This window comes from Passer montanus, unplaced genomic scaffold, assembly GCF_014805655.1.
Source record: "Passer montanus isolate IOZ18808 unplaced genomic scaffold, ASM1480565v1 scaffold24, whole genome shotgun sequence".
Classification (NCBI taxonomy): domain Eukaryota; kingdom Metazoa; phylum Chordata; class Aves; order Passeriformes; family Passeridae; genus Passer; species Passer montanus.
In genome coordinates this window covers 1,455,955-1,478,798 of record NW_024367037.1, presented here as the reverse complement: position 1 = coordinate 1,478,798, position 22,844 = coordinate 1,455,955, and the positions used below count along the sequence as shown (strand labels likewise).

The window sequence follows — 22,844 nt, the reverse complement described above, 5'->3', positions numbered from 1 at the left end:
TTTCTCCAGTGCTCAGTGCAAAAAAGTTGCTAACCTTGCAGAGGTCTTCACATTGCTACAGCTTAAACCCCAGGAGGCTTTACAGGTTAAATTTTACATCTTTAACTCAACTGGGAAACAAAGTCAGTGCTGCTACATGCAACAAGACATGTGGTTTATGGGGTGATCGCAGCCCAGGTGCTGATGGCTCCCAGCTGCTTATTGTCCTGTGCTGTGGGTTCTCAAGAAGTGCAAGACAGAACCAACCAGTGCTGTCATTCACCTTGATTTCAGTCATTTGGAGGACTTAGATCTATTCTGAGATATATAAATTAAAAGTCTCATTGTTAAGCCTAGTTAAAAAAAAAGCTTACAACTGCATCTACAACTTGGCCTTTCAAATAAGAACTCAGGATCCAGCAGAACTCTAGAGTAGGAATGGTATGTTATTTATACATATAATTATATTCATTTTTGTGTTAGTCCCCTTTAAGGGGTGGTAGGTGCTTTTCTAAAGTTTGATAATTTCTCAGTTCCAAAAGGTAAGATATCTTCTCTCTGCAAATCTGGAGAAATGTTAAAGTTGTCAATACATTACTGGAAGGCTTACTTTAGAGTTGACTCTAAACAGACCCATCATTTTTGTGCAGAGCAGCTGCCTAAGGGAGAAATCAGCAACTCTCCTGGAGTGGCTCATGAAGAAAAGCTTGCAGGACTCAGTCCTACAAAGGCACTGACATAATCTGGTACCATCCTTGCCTTCTTCTGCAAGCGTGCAGTGCTGGGCAGAATATAGCCAGGAATCACATCTGTGCACACCTGTTTGCAGGAGACAGATCCCACTGCTTGGAATCTGCTGATGAAGCCTCACAGGCACTCAAGGATGAGATTTGCCTCTAGTTTGGGGGTTCTGCTTGCTAGTCAAATCCCACCAATGCAGATGGAAACCTTGCTGTCTCAGTCTTCCTCATTTCTGGGGCAGAACATGCATACATACATGCATATATCCATATATACACTTCTATCTATATGTGGGTATAATTTTCAGAAAACACAATTTCATAGTTTCAGAATATTTCTAGGACTCATCTCACTAAACTACAGAGCAACCAGCACTGAAATTGTTAGCATTTCAGAAGGGATTATTTTGTTATGATTACTTTTTTATTTATCTGTGTAAGTTTTCCCAACTTGTTCTTTCTTCATTCTGCTCTTTTTTCTACTTATTTTTGCAAATGTTTTCTCTTTTTCTTTTTTTCCTATGGCTTGAATTTTATGAGCATTCCCTGCATGTTTTAGGGCCTTTTCTGAGGAGGCACTAAAGAGAGAGGAAGCAATTAAAAAAAAGAACAGTAAAAAAATTAATAACTTTAACTACATAAAATCATAGAATCATAGAATGGGTTGGAAGGGCCTTAAAGACCATCTGGTCCAAACCTCCTGCCATGGGCTGGACCACCTTTCACTACACCAGGTTGCTCAGAGCTTGATTCAATTTGTTAAACACATCCATAGATGGGGCATCCACAACGTCTCTGGGCAACCTGTTCCAGTGCCTCACCACCCTGACACTAGAGAATTTTTTCTTATAGCTGAGCTAAATCTACCCTCTTTCAGTTAATGTCAGGTCATTTTGGAGGGAAAGGCAGGAAATGTGGAAAGAGAAACTCCCAAGTGTTCTCATTTTTTCTACACCATTTCAATACACAGCACAGTAATGGTGATTATTAGAAGCTCTTCTGAAAGTGGAAGTTTCCCAACCAGAAAAAATACAAAAGAATATAAACTCTGGAAAGTTAAATTTAGAAAGTCCAGCCAAAAAATTACTTTGAAGAGCAAGTTTCCAAAGGCATAAAACTAATAATAAAATATTTTTAAGCACTTCCAAAACAGGAAGTCTGCCGAATGTCTGTAGGGCTGATAATAACTTGGATATGAAAGGGGAACCCAAATAAGATCAGACTCTAACTCAGGAAAGTGAAAAGAATTCCTTATATAGGTGTAAAGAACACTATGGAATAGACTTTGGAGATCCCCAGGCTGAAACTTTCTTTTCAGGGCACAACCCCTTTACTGGTTAGACAGTAGGAAACATAGAGTAGAAAATTAAATGGTCACTCTTCACAATTCAGAGAGATTTCTAGTGTAGGGAAATGCACTGTTCAGCATAGTCCTTGACAATTTGTTTAAGGCTGAACAGTGAGGTGAGATTAAATCATACTAGATTATTTAATGTGGCAAAAGCCAAAGATGTCTGAAAAATTGCAGAATAATCTCAATTCTTTTTGTTTGGTGATAAAAGTATGGACCAAGAATAATGCTGATAAATGATCAATGTGGAACAAAAAGAAAAAAAGAGTCCTAACTATACATACCCAGTGATGAGCTGTAAGTGAGCTGCTACAAATCTGAAATCTGGCTACTGCAACTGGTGAAACCATGTACCATTCTATCAAAACACCAGCCTAACGTAAAAGGAATATTATGAATTATTAGGAAAATTAAATGAAAGAGAGATTATAAGGTCTCAAAGAAAATATACCTTATCTTCTAAGCCCCAAGGGACTCACCTGAAGTAAAAACATATAAACAAGGATCTATAGATAAGTAAGATAATTAATGGTAAGGAATGGTATCTGTGTGAGGAACAATAATTAGGTTGGGATAACTGACATTTTTTGTTCTGTTATTAAAAAACCCACAATCTATCCTGGCATCCTGGTTTACATGATCACTCCTACAATATTTCTTAGCAGTAATTACATACATTTCTGTAATAATAATGATCTGTATTTTCACTGTTCTTTTTCTTCAAAATAGAAAGTATTCCAGGAATATTGTTTAAATCATTAAAGCAGCCATTTAAGCAGCATTTAAGTAAGCAAAACCAAATTCTATTGGAAGTAGCAGATTGGAAGATGTCTTTGGGGCTCATCTGAGCCTACCCAAACACAATTAGTTTTGAAGTTACATCCGAGTTCAGAGGTTGCTCAGGAGCTTGCACAGAGAGCTTTGTCCAATCTCCAAGAATGGAAACGCCACAGAGTCTCTTGATACCTGTGCCAGTATTTCATACACATATATACACACACATACACACATAAGAAAGGGAAGATTTTTTCTGATATTTAGACAAAATTTCATATGTTGTGACTTGGGGCTGCTGTCTCTAGTCCTATTGTATTGCACTACCTAGAAGTGTTTGACTTCATCTCATCTGTACATTGCCAATAAATTGGTGAAAACAATCAGATTCCTTCTTTATTCTCACCTTCAGCCAGAAAGAACCCTTTTTCTGACAGCTTCTCCATGTATGTCGTGTGCTCTGGCCACCTGGTGCTCCAAGGGACTTGTTCCACTATGTCAATGTCCATCTTGTACAGGGGAATCCAAAACAGAACAGTCCTCCAGGTAGTCTTACTAGGTCAAGGAGAGGGCAAAGAATCACTTTTCTCAGCTTGCTGGCTACGCTCTTGCTAGTACAGCCCACGATGGTGTTGACCTTCAGGACGCACTGCTGACACACATTGGAGTTTTTTTGTCTACTGGGGGACACCCAGGATCTTTTATGCAGTGCTGCTCTGGAGCCAATTGGTGCCCAGCCTGTCCTGCTGCACAGATCAGGAATTTGCATTGGCCTGTGCTGAACTTGAAAAAGTTTCTGCCAGATTTATACTCCAGCTTGTTGAGAATGCTCTGAATGATAGCCCTGCACATTAATTGCTCCCATAATCAGGTATCATCTGTGGACTTGCTGAGGGCTTTATTTTATCCCACTGGATACATATGCAGTGAAGGCATGAATGAATGTCCACACTAGTGCTGGTTCCTGAAAGAAGATACTAGAAATCACTCATCAGTTGGACTTTTTACAGCTGATCACAACTCTTGAAGCCTCATGGTATGGCCAATAGTGCATTCACCTTTTAGTCCACTGCTCAAGTCTATGCCTCACCAATTTGGCTGTAGGGGTACCATGTAACAGACCTTGTAGAAACCAAGATAAACCGAGATTACTTTCATCCATCAAGCCAGACATCTCCTCAGAGCAAGCACTCAGACTATTCAGCCACAATTTGTGGTTTGTGAATCCATGCTGTTCCAAATCACCTTCTTGTCCTCCCTGTAACTGCACATGGTTTTCACAATCTGATGGTTTCCTCCTAAATCCTTGTGGAAACTGAAGGGAGCTCTATCAGCAAATAGTTCCCCAGATCTGCCTTCATGCCCATGTACATGTAACACTTGCCAGCCTTCAGGATACTCTCCTGATTCCTAGGGACCTTTTGAAGAAGATACAAAGCAGTCCTTGCAATGACCTCAGCTCCTTCTATCCACATACTTGGATACATTCTGTCTTGTCCCATGGACTTGTGTTTGTGTCCAGATTGCTTACTTGGTCACTAATGAGATATTCCCAGATTCTGCCTGGCATGTATGGGGACAGAACTGGCCATGAAAGACCAAGGAGAAGATGCTGAGTTGCTCAGCCTTTTCTGTGTGCTTCAAGTCTGCTATCTTGCTTCATAGCCCCTCATCTTCCACAGACCTTCTTTTGATTCTACTTCTAGAAATTCTTCTTGTTGCCATTTCCATTCCTCACCAATTTCAAATCCAGCTGAGTTCTGACTTCCCTAATTCCCTGCCTGCATGACCGACAATGCTCTGCTCCTGAGTAGCCCTCTTTGGCCTCCTCTGCCTTTTGTGCTGGAGAGAAGATGGAGCTCCCTACCTGTCTGTTGTGCCTGTGTGGCTCAGGGGCTGTGGGCTGGGCTGAGCCCAGGTCTGGGAATGTTGTCCTCAGAGAATAGCATCCTCTCATGATTTCTTTCCCCTTCCTCTTTTTCCTTCCCCTTCCCCTTCCATACAGTCTCCCATGGGAACCTGCTGAATAGTTCCCAGATTGAGCTGTTGAACCCTCTATTTTCATTTGCTGAGAGAATAGCATCCTCTCATGATTTCTTTCCCCTTCCTCTTTTTCCTTCCCCTTCCATACAGTCTCCCGTGGGAACCTGATGAATAGTTCCCAGATTGAGCTGTTGAACGCTCTATTTGCATTTGCTACTATCATTCTGAAAACTTTGAGTTTTTGCTCAAAGTATTTGTTCATTTCAGACAAAAGATTCTCAAAAAAATAAAGTGTGAAAAAATTTGAATGAAACTTTTTTAATCTATCAAAGTTGATTTAGATGCTTCTGAACTTTTACAAGGAGTCGTAGTCACTTAATTGTGTTCATTCACTAAGGTGAAATGAAAAGTAATGGAGTAGAGATGCTTAATGATGATTGCCTATAAATAATTTAGATTATTTATAATTTTAAATACTAATTGGTACATAATGATCCATGAATAAGTCTGACAATATGGCTGTAAAATAAAATCAAGAGAGATTTCAAAGAACCCTCCCAACTTAGCATCCCATGAATTTGCTTGCTGCCTATCAACATCTGTTTCACTTTTCAGCAACCTTGTCTTGCCTGCTTTGCAACTCACAGCAGTGCCTAATTTAAACATTCTGTAATTGTGGTTTTTAGTCCTAAATGGGGTTGTGAGATGTGCAATTACTGCTTCTTTCATTTTATTTACAAAAGACAAGCAAGAGGGAGAATACTGGTTTTTTGCTCCCACCTGTTATGCTAAGAGAAGCTAAATTAGTGTTTGACAGTAAAAATATAAACTATGAACCCTCAGATTAAAATACTATTAGAATTCAATTCATATGTGTTTGTGAGAGTCTGGGAAAGTTCCAGAAACTGACAGCATTTTACTTTTCCTTCTACATGTATAGTATACTCAAAAAGCTTCTCTTAAAATGCCCTGTAATTAACCTAGGATACAAGAGAGAAAACGGTGAACAGAACAACAAAGACAATTTGTCATCAGGATTTTCATTAAACCCCTCAGTATTATAGGAATTCATTTCAGTAATGCTTTGCCCTGATTACTGCCTGTCGGATAGGATACAGGCATCCAGCAGGATATTTGAATGGAGAGCTTTTGCTCCCATCTTACATCAGCATTATGAAGGTAAGTGGTTTATCTACATTGACTGTGATTCATCATCTATATTTTAATATTAAAGGAACTGAAGACGGCTCTAATTTTAACTTCCCCTAGCGTTGCTTTTTTTTCCAGTAAATGTTACATTGATAATAGCTCACATTTCCATCCCATCTTGGGCAGGAAGAAAGATCAATGGACTTTCGAATCACAAAAGTCATTAATTTGTTACTTTAGTTTCCCAGACATTATAGTTGACTACATATTGTTATATCAACACAGGCACACAAACCTTATTGGGAGGGAGGGAACCAGCTCTCATTTCAGGTTCTGAATTGTGCTACAACCTGTACAGCATCTAGGCAGTGCTCTTATCTAGCCCTCACATTTCCAGTTTTTCAAAATGCTCCCCTTGTAATGCAGACCACTTTGGAATCTGCAACACATTTTAAAGTAATGATTAAACACTAATCCACTAACATACTGAAGTGGCACTTGAGAATTTGGCAGTATCACTTTAAATAATCTCTTTGCCTGCTCATGGCTCTCTCAGTATCCTGTGTTTCCACACATAGCTGATGAATAAAATGATTTGAACTAATATGCGCCTATACTTCTCACAGTATTTCTTGCATGAAAAGCAAACAGTGCAACATGTAGACATTAAAGTAAGGAAACCTGTAGGAAACATAGTCAAAATATCAGTTTCTATAACATTTTCTTCTTCAAGTTATATAAAAGTATTTTTAGAAACAATCTGACCTTAAATCTGAGAGTGCCATTAAGGACTGTATTACAGAAATTACTTTGGTAATTTTGGCCAAAGCAATGCAGCTAAATGTCACACATGGGTGCAGGGGGAGGGTAGCAGACAGAGAAATCAAATTCACCCCTACAACATAAAAAAGATATGAAACATTACTGAGGAGCAACAAGCCACAATATTGTACAGTGTCTTATAAAGCCACGCTAAATGAACGCAAGTAAATGGATGTTGCCTTAAGTACTTTTTGCCCATTGTCAGGAATTTATTATTCTTTTCTCTGCAGAAAAATTGACTGAATAATATCTGTGCTGTACCCAGCTGCTTATAAGGTGAGTAGGCAAAGTATCCTTTATGGCTAAAAAAAATTATTACAGGATCGAGATGTGCATAGCTGCTTGAGCTGAAATGTGACTAAACCCAAAGGACTAAGCTATCAATTCTCCCTCTTTGAGTGGGAAAGTGAAAGGGGCTCTGTGTGTGTGTGTGTGATTGTGTGTGTGTGTGCAGGTGCTGATCTTTAAGCAGTATTTCAAACAAAAAACAGCTTTCTCAAGCATTCTGCTCTAAAAGTTGGGTGCGTTCACTGACTTTCCATCTGTTCCCAACTTTCCTAAGAGCTGTCCCTATCTGCTACAGATATGGGATTCAAACCTGCTTTGCTTGCATCTTCTGTCATAATCACATTATGAGATGACACATACATTCATCTGGTCATAAGGGAATGCTTAGAGAATTCAGGTTAAGAAGATGACTCAGTTGCCTTATTTAGATTAAAAATTCTTCTGAGTACCTGGCACATTAAGTCTTACATTAAATCACAAAATGTGCCATCTCTCTTTCTTCTCTGTTCTCATTTTTCCATTAGCAGTTTTCTGGCCCTTCTATCATTGCATGATTCCCTTGCCCAAGTCTGTTGATCTCTTTTCTCCTCTTTGCTACTCATATAGTTGCCCTCCCTCCTGTTCATCTTCTCTCTTCCCATAGTTTCTGCTATGCTACTTCTACATAGCACTGCCAGTAACTCCCTGCTTCTCCTTTTAATCCCATCCAGACTCCTGTTTATGCTGTTCCTTTTGATGGAGCATATACACAAGGATGAAAAACATAAGCTTTTATATTTTCCAGTACTTCATGCAGGGAAAAATCTTTGTCATGCAAGAACCATATATGGTGGGATTCCTAGGGAGTCCTGTGTAGGGCCAGGAGTGGGACTTGATGATCTTGGTACCATTCAACTCAGCATATTCTATTATATTATAATTAAATATGATCTAAACACAGTCTACAATAATGTCTGTTCAGCAGGTGCCTCAGAAGGAAAGGGCCACCATTCTTTTGATTGTCCTGTAAACTACAGAACTATTCCAGCCAACTGCAGCTCCATGGTAACCAGTGGGTTTTGTACATCCCTAAAACTCTTCCAGACTGATGGATGCTTATGTGGGGTCAAACATCACAAAAAGTGTTTTCCCCCTCCTCTGCCAGGGCTAGATTTGCTTTTAAATTATTGAAGATACTCATCAGAACTAGTTCTACTGGGCAAGGCCTGGGGCTTTAGATACAATTATATCACAGGCATAAAAGCATCTCTTTTCTGCCACAATGGAGCCATAGAGTGGAATCTGAAATAAAAAGCAAAAAATCTAGAGATAGAACATTAGATTTTTCTTTTTGATTATTCTTAAATGTAAAACTCATTAAATAGACCAGTATGTAGGCAACATCTAACTTAACTAGAATTATGGCGATTGCATCCACTGCACGTGGAAATGTATAAAGTACTTATGGCTAGGCATTTCAGTGGATTCTTTTTTTTCAATAAGTAATTACAACTCCCAAATATCAGTTATAATCTGTATCTTTAAAAATATCAAGAGTTATTCCTAAAAGACGAGTAGTTACTTAAAGTAGAAATTATACACATTATGAAAGCAGAGTTATTCCAGATTATATTACTATTCTGCAGCACAGAAAATTTATTAGCACACACAAATTAACAAGATACTTTGTGTTTTCAGTCAGAGCACCATGACAGTCTGTGACTGGTAATGTAGAACACAAATAAAGCTGTGAATTTGCTGTGCTAAAGTGGCACCACTGATATACCTACATTTCCCATGTCTTCCATTAATAAACCAGTCCAAGAGGAAGGTAGCTGAGTGATGTTTGCGTTTAGATATTGTTCTTTGTGTACCAGCTACCAGCCATTGTCACAGGGCCTATGTAAGAGCACTAGCTTCTGCATCTAATTCTTTATTCTTTATTGACTTTAAAACTTTAGGTAACAGCTGACACAGGAATTTACATGTAAATTAGGCCCTCTGAATATGCCTTTCTTCCCCAAACTCATTCTCTCAGCCTCTCCTCAAGGCCAAGGAATGGGACAGGTTTTAAGAACAACCCAGCAGCTCTCTTTGTGTCCAATTAACCTTTCTTCACAGAGAGGGTGGTTAAAGATTGGAATGTGCTGCCTAGGGAGGTGGTGAAGTCAGTGTCCCTGAAAGTGCTTAAGGAAAGACTGGATGCAGAACTCAGTGCCTTGGCCTAGTTGACATGGTGGTGTTCAGCCAAAGATTGAACTCAATGATCTCAGAGGTCTTTTCCAACCTAATTGATTCTGTGATTCTGTGGATGCAGATGACTGCTAAGGGATATCTAATAACCTGGGTGCAGAAGACAGTTAATGATAATCATAAAATAAAATACTGAAATGACTATTTAATTCCTATTCTCTGGCAGAAATTATGATATTGGTTATTGCCGGCCTTTTGTGCTTCAATAAAAGTCTTTAAAATACCATGTCTGACTTGACAGATGTGCTTTTGAAGTAGTTTCTTGAATCAGAATACCTCCACTGCTAGTGTACTACAGGGTTCCCTTCAGACTTCCTGGATTTTTTAATAACAGGGTTTCCTGTGATGTTTTCCTCTCTCCTGTGGAGGGTTTTTGAAATGCTACAATGCAAGGGAATAAGGTTTCTCTCAATGATTTTATTTAACCTATCTTATTGAAGATCAAAACCCAGTGGGTTTAATTAATTATCATATGTTACTTCCAAGCTGAGACACTACATTTCTTCTCCTGCTTCTGCCGTTAATTCTACATTACTGTAATCTACTTGTAGAGAATTTAAACAGCAATTTTGTTGATGCTATACCTTGCAGCAGAGGATGGATCTTCTTGTGACTCTGGTGCTGCCATCCTTCCATGGTAATACACAATAAGGCAGACAATCCACTTAGATACTGCAACAACAGTCTTGTGACTGAGGTCAAAGAAACTAATTAATCCTGTTCAGCATCTGGGCTCCTCTTGAGGTGTCCAGGCCATGTTATCTTCTCCATATACTTAATTTTTCTTCTGAAGGAATGATCAGGGATTTCCTAGTAAATTACCAAACTGAACTCTTCAAACTCCTTAGGCCTTTCCATAGCTGGGATTATGGAGCATTAGCTGTCTGCTGCCAGGTTAAGCTTCATGAGCTGCTGAGAGCACCTCCTAATCAACTTTTATGTTCCTAACTGATTGACTTAGAGATGAAGTTGTAGTCTAAATCAAAGTTTTGCCTCCTGTGTAGCAACGGTTTGACTCATCATCATTGATCCGTTCTTTCTTAAATAAATGAACAATCAATTAATGTGAAGTAAGGAAAACCAACCTCAAAATGAAGGCATAAGCCAGCTCTAGTCTTAAGAAGGGAGGAAACCGTGAATGAATGTTTAAATATCAGTGTGAACAAAAATATTTGCATATGTGTTTACTTATTGCTGCATGCTCAGCATCATGCCTGAATGCAAGTCTGCTGGACACAGCCAAGCTGCAGCCTCTTCTATCACCTTCTTTTGTGTTTAAAGTGGTTCAGACTGAGAGAATAGCAAACTTATCGCTGCTTTGACAACATTACTTCTTTCTGTTTTTCACACCCTGCCCCACAGATGTGCCAACAGAGGGGTTCACATGAATGCTCTCTAAAATGCTCAAGGCAAAACAAACCAGATTACTTTAAGCAGTGTGAACTGTGGATCTGAACTGGCTTGGCTGACTTAGCAGGTTTCAGGCTGAGGAGCAGTCATACAAGCCACTCCACTAGCAAAACCAGAGGGGCAGCACTGCCAGCTGCTGGGTGGCTGTGACAGAGGAAAGCAGGAACGTCTTTAGGCAGAACAGCTGGAGCATAGAAGGTGCCATCCCTCTGCAGCTGTAAAACTTCTGCCTCAGTGTCCCTTAGGTGTGGGAAAGACCAGCCACATACATCTTTTAGTATCTGGGGAGAAAAAGTTACAGTATGTTACTTCTATCCACTTGATATATGCTGTACTTGGGAAAAGCAAAAAACAACTAAACCCAAAACCAGCCAGTAAATTAGCAAACTCTTTTAAGTATAGAAGGTATAAATTTCTTATACCCAATTCTAAGATAAACAAATGATCCTTATCTGTGGTATAAGTTTGCTGACATAAGCTTTTCCCAAGTTTTTGGCATTCAAAATCTCCAAACTTGTAAAAACCTTCAAATTTCAGAAACTAAATGTAACCCTAAATGTTGTTTCTGTACTGGTGAAAGTTTTCAGCAAAAATGTAGTTCAGAAAAAACACCATTACTATTACTTAAGTGTGTGTAGATTTTACAGACTAAAGCATCACGCAAATTGCATGTTTTAAAATCCAGTGATGGTTTGATGGGCACTTTTCCCTGGCCTGCCTGAACTGAGTCAGCTCACTTTCCCAGGATGCTTGTTCAGTTCCACTGGAGCAATGATTTGGAGGCTACACTGCAAACCAGATGCTCTGCCTTATAAAGAATTTCAGAAAAAGAAAGAAGATGGGTAACCTTCCAAGGTTACTAGCCCAGTTCAGAGTTCAGTCCTACAAAAAACCATGACAGCACAAAGGGAAGGAAAGGGGCAGAGATAGGTGGAAGGATGTGGAGAGGGGTGGGAGATGCTTAAGTTGAATTTTGCCACGAAAAATACACACATAGAAGTCTAAAATAGCATCCAGCATGAGTTCTGTTCCCCACCCAGAACCATAAATTAGCAGATATTTATTTATATTTGTACTAATATACACATACATTAAATAATTATAAGGTAAAAATTAAACATAATAAATAAATAGTATTAGAAACCTTGATTTAATAGTGTGTAATCAAGTAAAACTAAAATGAAGGCATTTATAATGTATTTGTATTTTAACACCTTTAAAGAACTTAATCTAAAAATATAATATGCATTCTTACACAGGAAAACAGTCACGTGATTCACTGTGATTTGTCTGTTGCACTTGGAAGGAACTGTAGGGTGGAATCATGGAAATAAGTTTTCTTCTCATTCTATTAGACACACAATAAGGTTTTCAGAATATTTTTATTTCAGACACAATCATTAGCATAGAAACTCCAGTTTTTTGCACAAATATGGAATATGGACTCCAAGCAATGACTGTCAAAGCACACGTTTAATGAAAATAAAGTATTAGAGTACTGAGGAATATCAGCCAGTAAATTGCTCAGGGTTACTCATGCAAGACATTGTCATTTTCTGCAAACACACAAACATACAGTGCCAGTCAAAAGCCATGTTAATCTAACACTGAATTAAAAGCAGTTTAACCTTCTGGACTTACATCATGGGCCAGAGCAAAGGGCCAGATTCTGAGTGCCTAGAGTTTCACTAGGCTGCACCACAGCTTGGGTTTCTATATTAAAAGCACCTGGCAGCACTTCTGAGGATGTCTGTGGCATATTAGGGCATAAAGGTCAGGAGAGGAACTGAAAATGATTGCCCCAAGGGCCATCCACCCCCAAAAGTGCCTGTGTGACATGAGAAATGACATTCTAAAGGATAGTCAGTCTCATCATCAACCTGCCATAGGGGCAAAAATCAGTGCAGCTCTTTAAATGTGATTGTTAGAAGGTGCACAAGTCTGACCTAAAGAAGGATTTACATGCTTGAAACTCGCCTGTGTCGCTAAACTGCTCTGGTCCACACCAGAAAGAACAGTGCTCCTCCCCTACAACCCAGCTCTGTCATCTCACCATCATATAAAATTAAAAACAGCATTTGATGTAAAGAAAAAACTGTTTATAGATTAAAAATTAAAATATAATTACAATAAAATAAAAAATTACACAAAAACCTTTTTGAACATTGAATTAAATGAGTATGAGAAAAGCATGAATTGTAATTAAATTTCTACCTCTTATTATTTTCCGTAGTGAAACATAAACTAGCTGAGTGTTTAATTCATCAGGAAAAACTGTAAAACTGGGTCTTTGGGTCTCAGCCTTAATAAAGGAAAATCAAATTCTTTAAGGGTTAAAAGCTGTAGGAAGTTGCTGTTACCTTGCAGAACTATGTATCTGGCTTGACTTTTAAAAGGAGTGATTGACAGGTACAACACACTGAGATACTGTCTTCTATCATTCAGTGGGCAGTGTTGAAGAACAGTGCAGAAAAGGGTGTGTGTTCCAATCAGCTGCAGAAGAGCAGTTACACTCATTTTATATACCAATAAGACATTAGGACAAAGATTTTAACAACAGAAACAGTAATTGAAATAGTACCAGGCGCAATTGTATAAACAGTGGAAGCCTTTGCAGCTTTTGTTTTATCAAAAAACTGCTAAACAGAGAAGTTTTGTAATTTTTCTTTTTATTCCCAAGTATTTGATGAAAAGCACAGCTCCAGAAAATATGTCTTATCCTTCTAGAGTCTGATTTCTCATGCAGAATGAGTATATGGAGGTTTTAATATTAAATCGTTTACTCACAGCACTTTCATTCAGACTCACACGCTAGTTTTCCTCCTTCATAAAAAGGCATTTTTGGATACATGGCTGAAGAGCCAAGCCATGAAGTTGCCTTCCAAATGCAGCAGCTGAGCAGAACACACAGTCCCAGAGTTATCCCTCTCACTGTGCTCAGGAGAGCGCATGGGTAACACTCGGCACCTCGTTCGGAGCATAGCGGGAAATGCCAGCCACACCAGCAAGGCTGGGAAAACCTTTTTCCTGATTGGCTGCTCATCCCAAACTGCCTGGCAGAGGTTTGAAATATTCAATGCAGGGAAGTGATATTCTGTGGCATTCATTCAATTTACCTGCACTGCACTCCAAGGAGCCATGCTATTAAACAACAGCTCCAGTGTGTCAATAAAGTTAACTTAATTAAATTGCTTCCCCTCCCACTCTTCCAACTAGCAAGATTTAGGGCACAGGGACACAGTGTTGCTTGTAAATAAAAGGATGATTTAGCTAATCATTTGCAGAAGAAAGAAACATTTTCATCAGTAATTCTATGCACAAAGCAGGGAGCCAGTTTGAATTAAAACAATCACGTAGGATAAGGGGAGAGATAATACCAACTATTGAAGGGTTCTGAATATTCTTCAACCAGTGTCAATTAAGTCCACTATTTAAATCTCTTTGATTGCACTCTTTGCTCCATAAGACTGAAATAACAATTGCTTAAATGTAATGTTATTAAACATACTATCATTTTACAAGCATAGTGTATACACATTCCTAATTTGCTGGGGACTCATCTTGTCCCTTTCTGGTCATTTTGATATGTACACTCTCACTGTCATACAAGAGTCACGTTTTAGGAGTCTCTAGTCTCTCCTTTTCTGTGGCAACACATAGAAAATATTGTGAATAATTAAGGATAAAAAAGACTACAGTTAAGCCAAAATGAACAGATTGTTTGCAACCTTATCATACTTTCAAATCATCAGTATGAAACCTCTGAGGCTCCTTGTCTGTTTGAGGTTAGATGTTTTGAAAGGCTACAATTAAACTGATGTAGCTGTTTTGCAAAACAGTATTTATCTATTCTCATTCCTTTTTCCTCAGAAACTCTTCTAATTTTGACAGGAGTTCCCTGATGTTACATGTGCAATCTCTGCTCTGTCTCTTGAGTGTTTTCAGCTTTGCCCCAAATCTCCTTTTGCAGACACTGAGTAAAAGCATGCCAAGCACTAGCAGGTAGACTCTCTAAAGATTTCTTCTGTGCTGTTTATATCCTATTCCCTCTGAGCTTTTACCTGCAGGTAATAAGTCTTTCTTGTTTCTTTTCTTCAAAAATGCTTACTCTTTCCTATTAATAGCAAGATATTGGAGCTGGTCTGAGTTTTTGTAAGCAAGTGAAGGGAGAGAGAGATGCTTGTAAAGCCACACAGGCACAGTTTAATTTAGGAAGTATGAAAATACAACCAGAAAAAAGTCCCTTTATGCCCCACAGCCATTTCCTGCAGTACAGGCCATCTCTTCATAAATGTGTCTTCCAGAGGGTCTGAGACTCTGCTTTCCTCCTGGAGCTCAAATCCTCCTCTAGTGTTGGGCTTGATGCTCTTTGTTCTACTCTGGCTCAATCTGTCCAGTGCAGCCAAAGGTCTCTGATCACAAACCAATGAAATCACCAAGCAGAGTCCTGTCTCCATTTCATACTGATTAATTATTATTTCTTATTTCTTCACAGCACAAGCTGGAATGGCAACAGCCTTCTTGCATGTCCTCTCCCAGTATCACAGAAAAAAACCCCATTATTCACATAGACTTGAGTTTCACTCAATAAGAACTCCTACTGAATACCATAAGACAAAACTAAAATGAAATGTAATTACTGTGATTAGAAATGTCAGAATTCAGTTGGAATGAGTAGCCCTTTGCTTCATGTTGCCAGATGTTCTACTTCATCAATGCCTTGTCAAAATCAGGGTTACACAAAGAAAAATGTGTATACAAATAGAAATGCTAAATGCCTAGACTAAGAAATTTAATATAAAGATTATGTATCTAGGGAACTATTTATCAAAGAGGCTGAATTAATATAAATTAATGGCGCAGTGCAGTGGAAGGGTGCTCAGGATGCTGAGTGCTGCAGGGTCAGAGCCAGTAGAACTGGTGGGGTTACCCATACCTCTCCTCCCACAATTTCTGCAGCATCCAGGGGTGGCACACTTGACCTCCAAGATTGGAGGGCAATACTCAGCTGTTCCCAGTGCACCTTCCCATGATGGATCTCAGCCTCAGAGAAACAGAGCCCTATTCTCAGCATCCAGGAGTGACAGGAAAAAGAGGGAGTCTCTCTTGTAGGACAACAGTGACCTTTCAGACAAGATTGAATACACTGAATAAGACCCTTCTGGAAGCAGAAGGATGAAGAAATGGAAAGTTTCTATTATAAAACAAATAGCATTGAAATGGGAATCTTCTCATTTTTTTTTAACCAGTTGAACTCCATATGACAGCATAAAATAATACTAGTACACTCACATATTTTCTTTTCCTTTTCTATTCAATATCTAAATCTCGATGAATAGTACGAACATTAGGAAAAAAAAAGAGAGAGAAAGAAAAAAATTACAAAGACAATTTTCTTAGGATAATTATATGGCTTAGTTCCTTCCTAATGAACTGTACTTCTGGCTTTTTTCTCATTTCTGCCCTGACAAGACAGGCAAATAATGTGTCTGTATCTGCCTAATAAGTGTTGTCTTTTAACTGGTTATTGCTATTACGAAATAAAAATACTGTGCATGTTCAGCTACACAGGACTGACTGCATTTCGCCAAGCTGGACTGAACCTGCCCTGTCCTATCAGAATGGGGGAATCATACTTCAAAAGTGGCACTCCTGCTTAAAAAGACAGAAAACACTTCCTCTCTGCCCCAGATTCTTTGGTCTGTCGGGAATTTGTAGCCCTTTGGCAGAGCCCCAGGAGGAGCTGCTGTGGGCAGGGTGTCACAGACGCACTCCATGGCCCCAGGGATCCCAGCTGCAGCCACATCGATTTCCGCTATTTTTAATGTTGTGAGTGCTGCAGCGCTGTTCCTCAGCCAAAGGGCTGGCACAGGCACGCTGACCCTGCAGACCCTTTCAGCCCAGAATCCTGTGCTCACTGGAAGGGCTGCTGCTGGGGCATCCATGCTTTGTGCCCATGGGAGCAAGGCTGGGAGAGCCCAAACCTGGGAGGCTCAGATGCCTCTGCCTGCTGGAGAGCAGAGGCAGAGCAGCAGGAGCAGGGGCAGAGCAGCAGCCTGCCAGTCACTGTAAGGAGCTGAGGCAACTCTTCACTTACAGGAAGGAGGACTGAAGTGCACAGTGATTCTGCCTACGTTTAGGCACTTATCCAAAGCTCCCAGTTCTGGAGAACAGTTGCTTTTGGCCAGCAAAGAAGAAACTAGACATGTTGGAAGGCTCACTCAGCCCTTGCAAGGACCAGAATCCCTCAAGATCTTGCCCTCCTCCTCTGTGTTAGCTGGAAGAGTGTGAGATGATGGCATGACTTAGGACCATCCATCACAATGACAGAAGTTAGATAGGCCTGTGTTCAAGGGATTTTCAAGGAATGAGAATCCATGAGGATGAGAGCAGAGACTATGCCAGCCAATACCCCAGCAGGACCTGCCCACTTAACTCCTCCTGTTGCCACGAGCACTCCTGCAGAGTGCCCCCTCAAAGTGGGAATTACACAAGGGTCCCCTCAAAGGGTCCCCTTGAGGCATCAGGGTCAGGCCTGGAGACACAGACATATTTCTGGGGAGGAAGGGAGGGCTCTGAAGAGCTTCCGCTGCTGCAGGGAGGGAAGGTGCTGCCTGTGGGTTCAGAATCAGGGGGCAAAGGCAGGTAATGTCTGCTCCAGAAAAAAATCTTGAGGGCACAGGTAATCCCTGAATACAAATTGAAATCTGAATTTTTGCTCTTTTTTTTTGTGTCGGTGCCACGGGCATTTCTTGACTGATTAGAAGCTCCCTAAAACTGATTTCCTAGAACAGACATCCCCTCTGCTGCCCACCCCCCGCCCCAACCAGGAGACTGTGACCCTTCATATTCACTCCTGCATTCAACTGCAAAAATCTGAATTAGCAAAGACAAGTGTCACAGGTGCTCAACATCTCCCGTTGAGCCCTGATCTTTATTTGTTAGAGCTGTCAGCCCAGTCAATGACTGCTCTATCTCACTGTGGGCAGGCATATTCCGTCCTGCTGATGTCAAAAGCACATCTATTTATTCAGCATTGCTCTATATCGGGCAATTGCCACGCTGTGGGGAGAGAAGATTGTGATCAGCACCATTTGCCTACATAATTGCACTTGTTTCTGGACAATTGTTGGGTCAGAGGCTAATGTTTTTTATTTATAGTCTTTCTACACTCATCTGAATTTTCCTACGCCTTTTTCTACAGCAAAGAATTTGGCACCATTTGGCTTCTACTACACAAATTCTGCTAGAAATCTGAGAAAAAATATCTGAAAGAAAATCCATTACACTCATTTGGACAGAATTTTACATTAGGGTGCTGGAGTAGCATCTAAGACTCAAGGTGCATTTCTAGGAAAAAACAAAGATCAAATGCACATTTATCTTCCTTTTTCTTCATATTGTATAACTACCAAGCAGAACTCAAATATATTTGCCTGGATGCTATCTTTAAAAGCTGAAGCAAAAAATATATCTTCCCTTTATATCTCAGTGTCCATTTAATATAGTTCCAAAATTCCCTAAATAAGAAATAATATTGGTTTTCTTTATAGTAATAATTCTGTTTACTTTCACTAAGATAATTAATTTAGTATTTTGCCTTTTTGTTATGCTTATTAAATAAACAAATCAACATCTAAGTTTAACACAGTTGTCGCCTTAGGCAAGCCACTATTTCACTTCTTTAACACCTCAAGGGTTTCCAAATAGCCATACAAAGTAGAGCATTTTCCATTGTCCTGCAGGCAGCCTGCATAGGAAGTCATGCATAATTTTTTAATACAAGAATCGAATTTGCTGAAACTGCTGTTTGTATATTTTTAATAGGTGCATGTTTTCAATTTAAATGTATATTTTTATTTTAAATTATCCTTTCATTTCAAACAAGATAATTTAAAATTAAAAATGAATTTATAACAATGTGCTTCCAAACTTCTTAAATTCAATATCTGGATTTACATTAAATAACGTGCAATATTCAAGTATTATGTGTCTGTTGGTAAATATTTGCTGACCATCAAACCACTGAGCTGGGAGAGTTTAAGAGACTGGAGAAAACAGCCTCTGACAGAAGTGCTTAGTCCAAGTTTGATATCTGTAGCTTTGTCTGCATGTTCTAAGGAGGTATTTTCTTCACTTTATTCAGGTTACCTTTATGCAATATCTAGCTCATGCACAGTTATCTCTTGAGAGCTGATAAAGGCAGAAAATCTTGCTTTCTACTGTAGGGAAAAGCTCTGTGGCAGAGACTGAAATCTGCTAATTCTAAAATTTTTCTGGGCACAGAAAAAAACACACTGAGCTGTTCACCCAGTACAAAAAATGTCTAATTCGACTAATAAATCACCTTAATATATGTAATAAATAAATAAATATAAACATGTGAAATGTCATTCATCAGTTTCTAAGAAAACAAAAAGCAAATATCAAGAGTCTGAATAAATATATCAGGAACTTTTACGTAATTCTTTAAATGCAACTTAATATAGGGCCCCTTTAACTAATATAAATACCTAATGTAAACAAAGTATCAGTCAAAATGATCTGTCCTATGATACTCTCACAGCAGTGGAATAGGACATTATAGTGATCATCAAAGGTTTTTCTGCCATCAGTACTTTGACTACAGGAATTATGCTGCCTGTCAACAATACAGTATGCAGGGAGAAGGTGATGTAAAAGGAGGCTACACACTTTTTTTGGGGGTAATACTGTACTTCCCAGTCTAGATTATCAAACCAGCAGGGTCAACCACCATATTATTTACTGCTACACTTTGGCAGAAAGCCAGAATACTTTAATAATACCAGCTGAGGGGAACAAACCCTATTCCAGAAAACTAATTACAAAGTAAATGGACAGAAGAAAGATGGAGTGATAATTTCTTCTGTCCCTCTATGTTTTTTACAGCACCCTTTCTTAAAGGAGAGGCACCAAAACACAGCCTTCGGGTATCAGTCTCACCAAAGTCACACTCACAACCAAAACAACAACCCCTGTTCTATGTTATCAATTTTTACAGTGAAGTTGCTTATTTGCTGTGATTCCTGATACATTTCCCTCAAAGATTAGGACTCCTTAGAACACAATTCCTCTTTCTCTCGATGAAGAGATAAACTCTTCTGCCCTAAATTCAATATGTTGCTATACATAGATGGGCTGGGGTTACCAAGCAACCCAGGTGCTTGATAGAGCAAGTGGTCCGGACTGTTGGTATCATTTGCAAATTTCATTGACAAGGAAATTCTGTCAGCTTCCAGGTTGCCTGCAAAATACTGAAAACATCTAATTGTGAACCTTTGAAATCTGAAATTTCAAAATGCTGACATCTTTGGCAAAAACTCTCCCTCAACTACAACTCATCTTGCCAAGTATTTTCTATGTTATTTTCATTTAGCACATGCTCCATTGACATTGTGTAGGGATAATGTTTTATGAGAACACTGAATAGTTTGAAGTAAACTCTAATAAATATTTTTCTGGGGATACCATAGAACCAAGGAAGCTGATAGGTACTGTGATCAGAGGTGAGGGATTTGTGTTCCAATATTTTTAGTAGAAGAGGGGATTTACCCTGTGACTATAACAATGTCGTACTACTAAATAAAAGGAGATACCATCACCACTACTTCACCTGTGTGTGTATGCCTATCCTTGTCCTTTGCTTTTATAGCATTTGCCTCAAAACACAATGTTGTTAATGAAAATAAATTAATTTGTCTAAGCAGAAATGGAGCCTTTTCCTTGGAACTTGCCCCTCCCCGGCGCTTCATCTCAAAATTAAACCCTCTGTTTTCTCCACTCAGACTGACTCACAATTTATTATTTATTTCCTGGGTTGATGAACCGATAAATCAGTTCATGCACAGTCCTGACATGCTTAATGCCACAGAGATTCAGTAATTCAATTATTAAGCTTGGATTCATTGTGCCAAACAGCCTCATTTTCCTTACGGTCTGCTTTTCATGGTAAACAGAACAGAGCTGCAAAACTGCATCTCACAGACAAATCCAAGAGGAATGGAAGCTGCCGGCTCTAGCCTGTCTGTCCTCTTAGCAAAATACAACTGAATGGTCACTCTAGCAGATATGGAAGCTTGTATTGTTATCCACATCTCTGATGTGTTCTGGCCCAAATGGGAAAGTGAACCACACAGAGGTGCAGACAGGTGGATCACTTAGTAACACGTGATATATTCAGTACTTCTGCTTCCTGGGAAGAGAGAAATAGAAGCCATGACCCTGGGATCCTTTAAGACCCTAAATAAGACTCAAAAACTGGTGTGTGTGCTTATACCTAAAACGCCTGAAAAGCAACCAAACAAGTAATAGGAAAGAAGGAAGCTGTTTCATAAACATAAATCCAAAGATTTTTATTCCTATGGGTAGTTATTAAATAGTGCAGATTCTTTATATCACTTTTTCTTCATTTATAAGAAGTAATACATCAGAAGACTTTTGTTTTGGAGACTGCTGGTAGCTAAACATACTTACTTATGATATACAAGGTCATGAAATATTTGATGCTGTATGAACTAAATTCAATGTATACTCTTTATCCCAGAAATATGTAGTGGCAAAAGAAAGTCCTAAAATTTCAATACCAATCATCCACAGAGTAATAAGACATGTTTGTAAAAACTGAACCAACCTGTAACCAAGAACTGCATTTCATAAAATTTACTGGATACCCTGAAGTGAAATAAGTGAAATATATTCCAAGAAGTAGCAAATAACATAGTATTTACAGCAATTTTATGAAAATAGAAAGAAAGATGAAATTTAGTAGTGCTGTGAGAATCTCCATTGCTATTTTTGGAGCAGCAGTCTCTGGCTATATATGATCTTTCACTTAAGAAGTTAGGATAAATGAACTTCATTGTTTAGAATAACTTTTGTTTTAAAATGCAGTCTCTTATGAAAGTTAAACTTTATGCACAGGAAAACTAAAATTTTAATAAGTTCTGAAGCTCTCCCTCAACAAGAGCTGAACAGAAAGGAACTTTCTTTTCTATTCCTCTTAGTAAGGACCCTCTTCCTCCTTACTCCAATGCATATTTTTTCCTCTCCACTTTTCCCAGTCCTTACCAGTTCTTCTAACACTTTCCTCTAAATGTAGAGGCTATCCTCAGACTATTATTTCAGAAGTTTCCAAATTCTTCTAGCTTCTTTTCCCTAAGTCCAGCAAGAACATACAAATATTTAAATGATTAAATTTTTCCATCTTAAAAATATTTTAATGGAAAAGGGTTTCCCCAAAACATCCAGAGATGTGACCACAGTTCCATTGGCTCTACAAGTTGGGATATATAGGTGAGTCAGTGCTTTATCTCATTTCTATCTGTAATATTGATCAACACTTTCCTCTAAATGTAGAGGCTATCCTCAGACTATTATTTCAGAAGTTTCCAAATTCTTCTAGCTTCTTTTCCCTAAGTCCAGCAAGAACATACAAATATTTAAATGATTAAATTTTTCCATCTTAAAAATATTTTAATGGAAAAGGGTTTCCCCAAAACATCCAGAGATGTGACCACAGTTCCATTGGCTCTACAAGTTGGGATAAATAGGTGAGTCAGTGCTTTATCTCAGTTCTGTAATATTGATGTGTTTCATTCTAGCTGGGAAATTTAAGAGCAATTCCATACTATTCAATTTGCACTCATGTTTACTTGGCCCAGAAAATGAATGTGATAGTCCATATAATAAATACAAGAATAAAATACAAGTCAAGAATATTAGAGAGAAAAAAAAATGGGATGTACCACTTACTTTTCAGAAGAGCAGTGATATTTAAAAACCTGCTGTCGGTGGTCAGCTTTTGCAGTCTCAAGATATCTAAAAATGTTGAGTATGTTCTGAAAAGGAAAAGAATAAAGGATTTAGTAATTTTGTCACCCATCAAATACTAAACCAAAACTTGTCCAACATAGATTACTTCTCCATTTTATGAGGTTATTAATTCATAAAATATGTTTTTATGTCCCCATTGGATTTGTAGGGATTTTATGGGCTCCCAGAAGTTGAACTGCTCAGATCAAACTTCCTGGAGTGCACAGGGAGTCAGAACAATGAGACGAGCTATTACATAACTTATTATCTTGCATACCTACATT

The 22,844-nt window shown here is 38.8% G+C and overlaps 1 protein-coding gene across 10 annotated transcripts in view; it reads right to left on the bottom strand.

Annotated features, from left to right (window-relative positions):
• LOC120502967 (poly(rC)-binding protein 3-like) overlaps window positions 1-22,844 on the bottom strand; it is a 500,985-nt gene that overhangs the window by 148,564 nt on the left and 329,577 nt on the right. For all 10 annotated transcript variants that reach the window (XM_039711011.1, XM_039711012.1, XM_039711013.1 and 7 more), the window contains one exon: window positions 22,501-22,586. The gene's annotated coding sequence lies outside the window, so the exon portion shown is untranslated. The remainder of the gene's footprint in view (window positions 1-22,500; window positions 22,587-22,844) is intronic.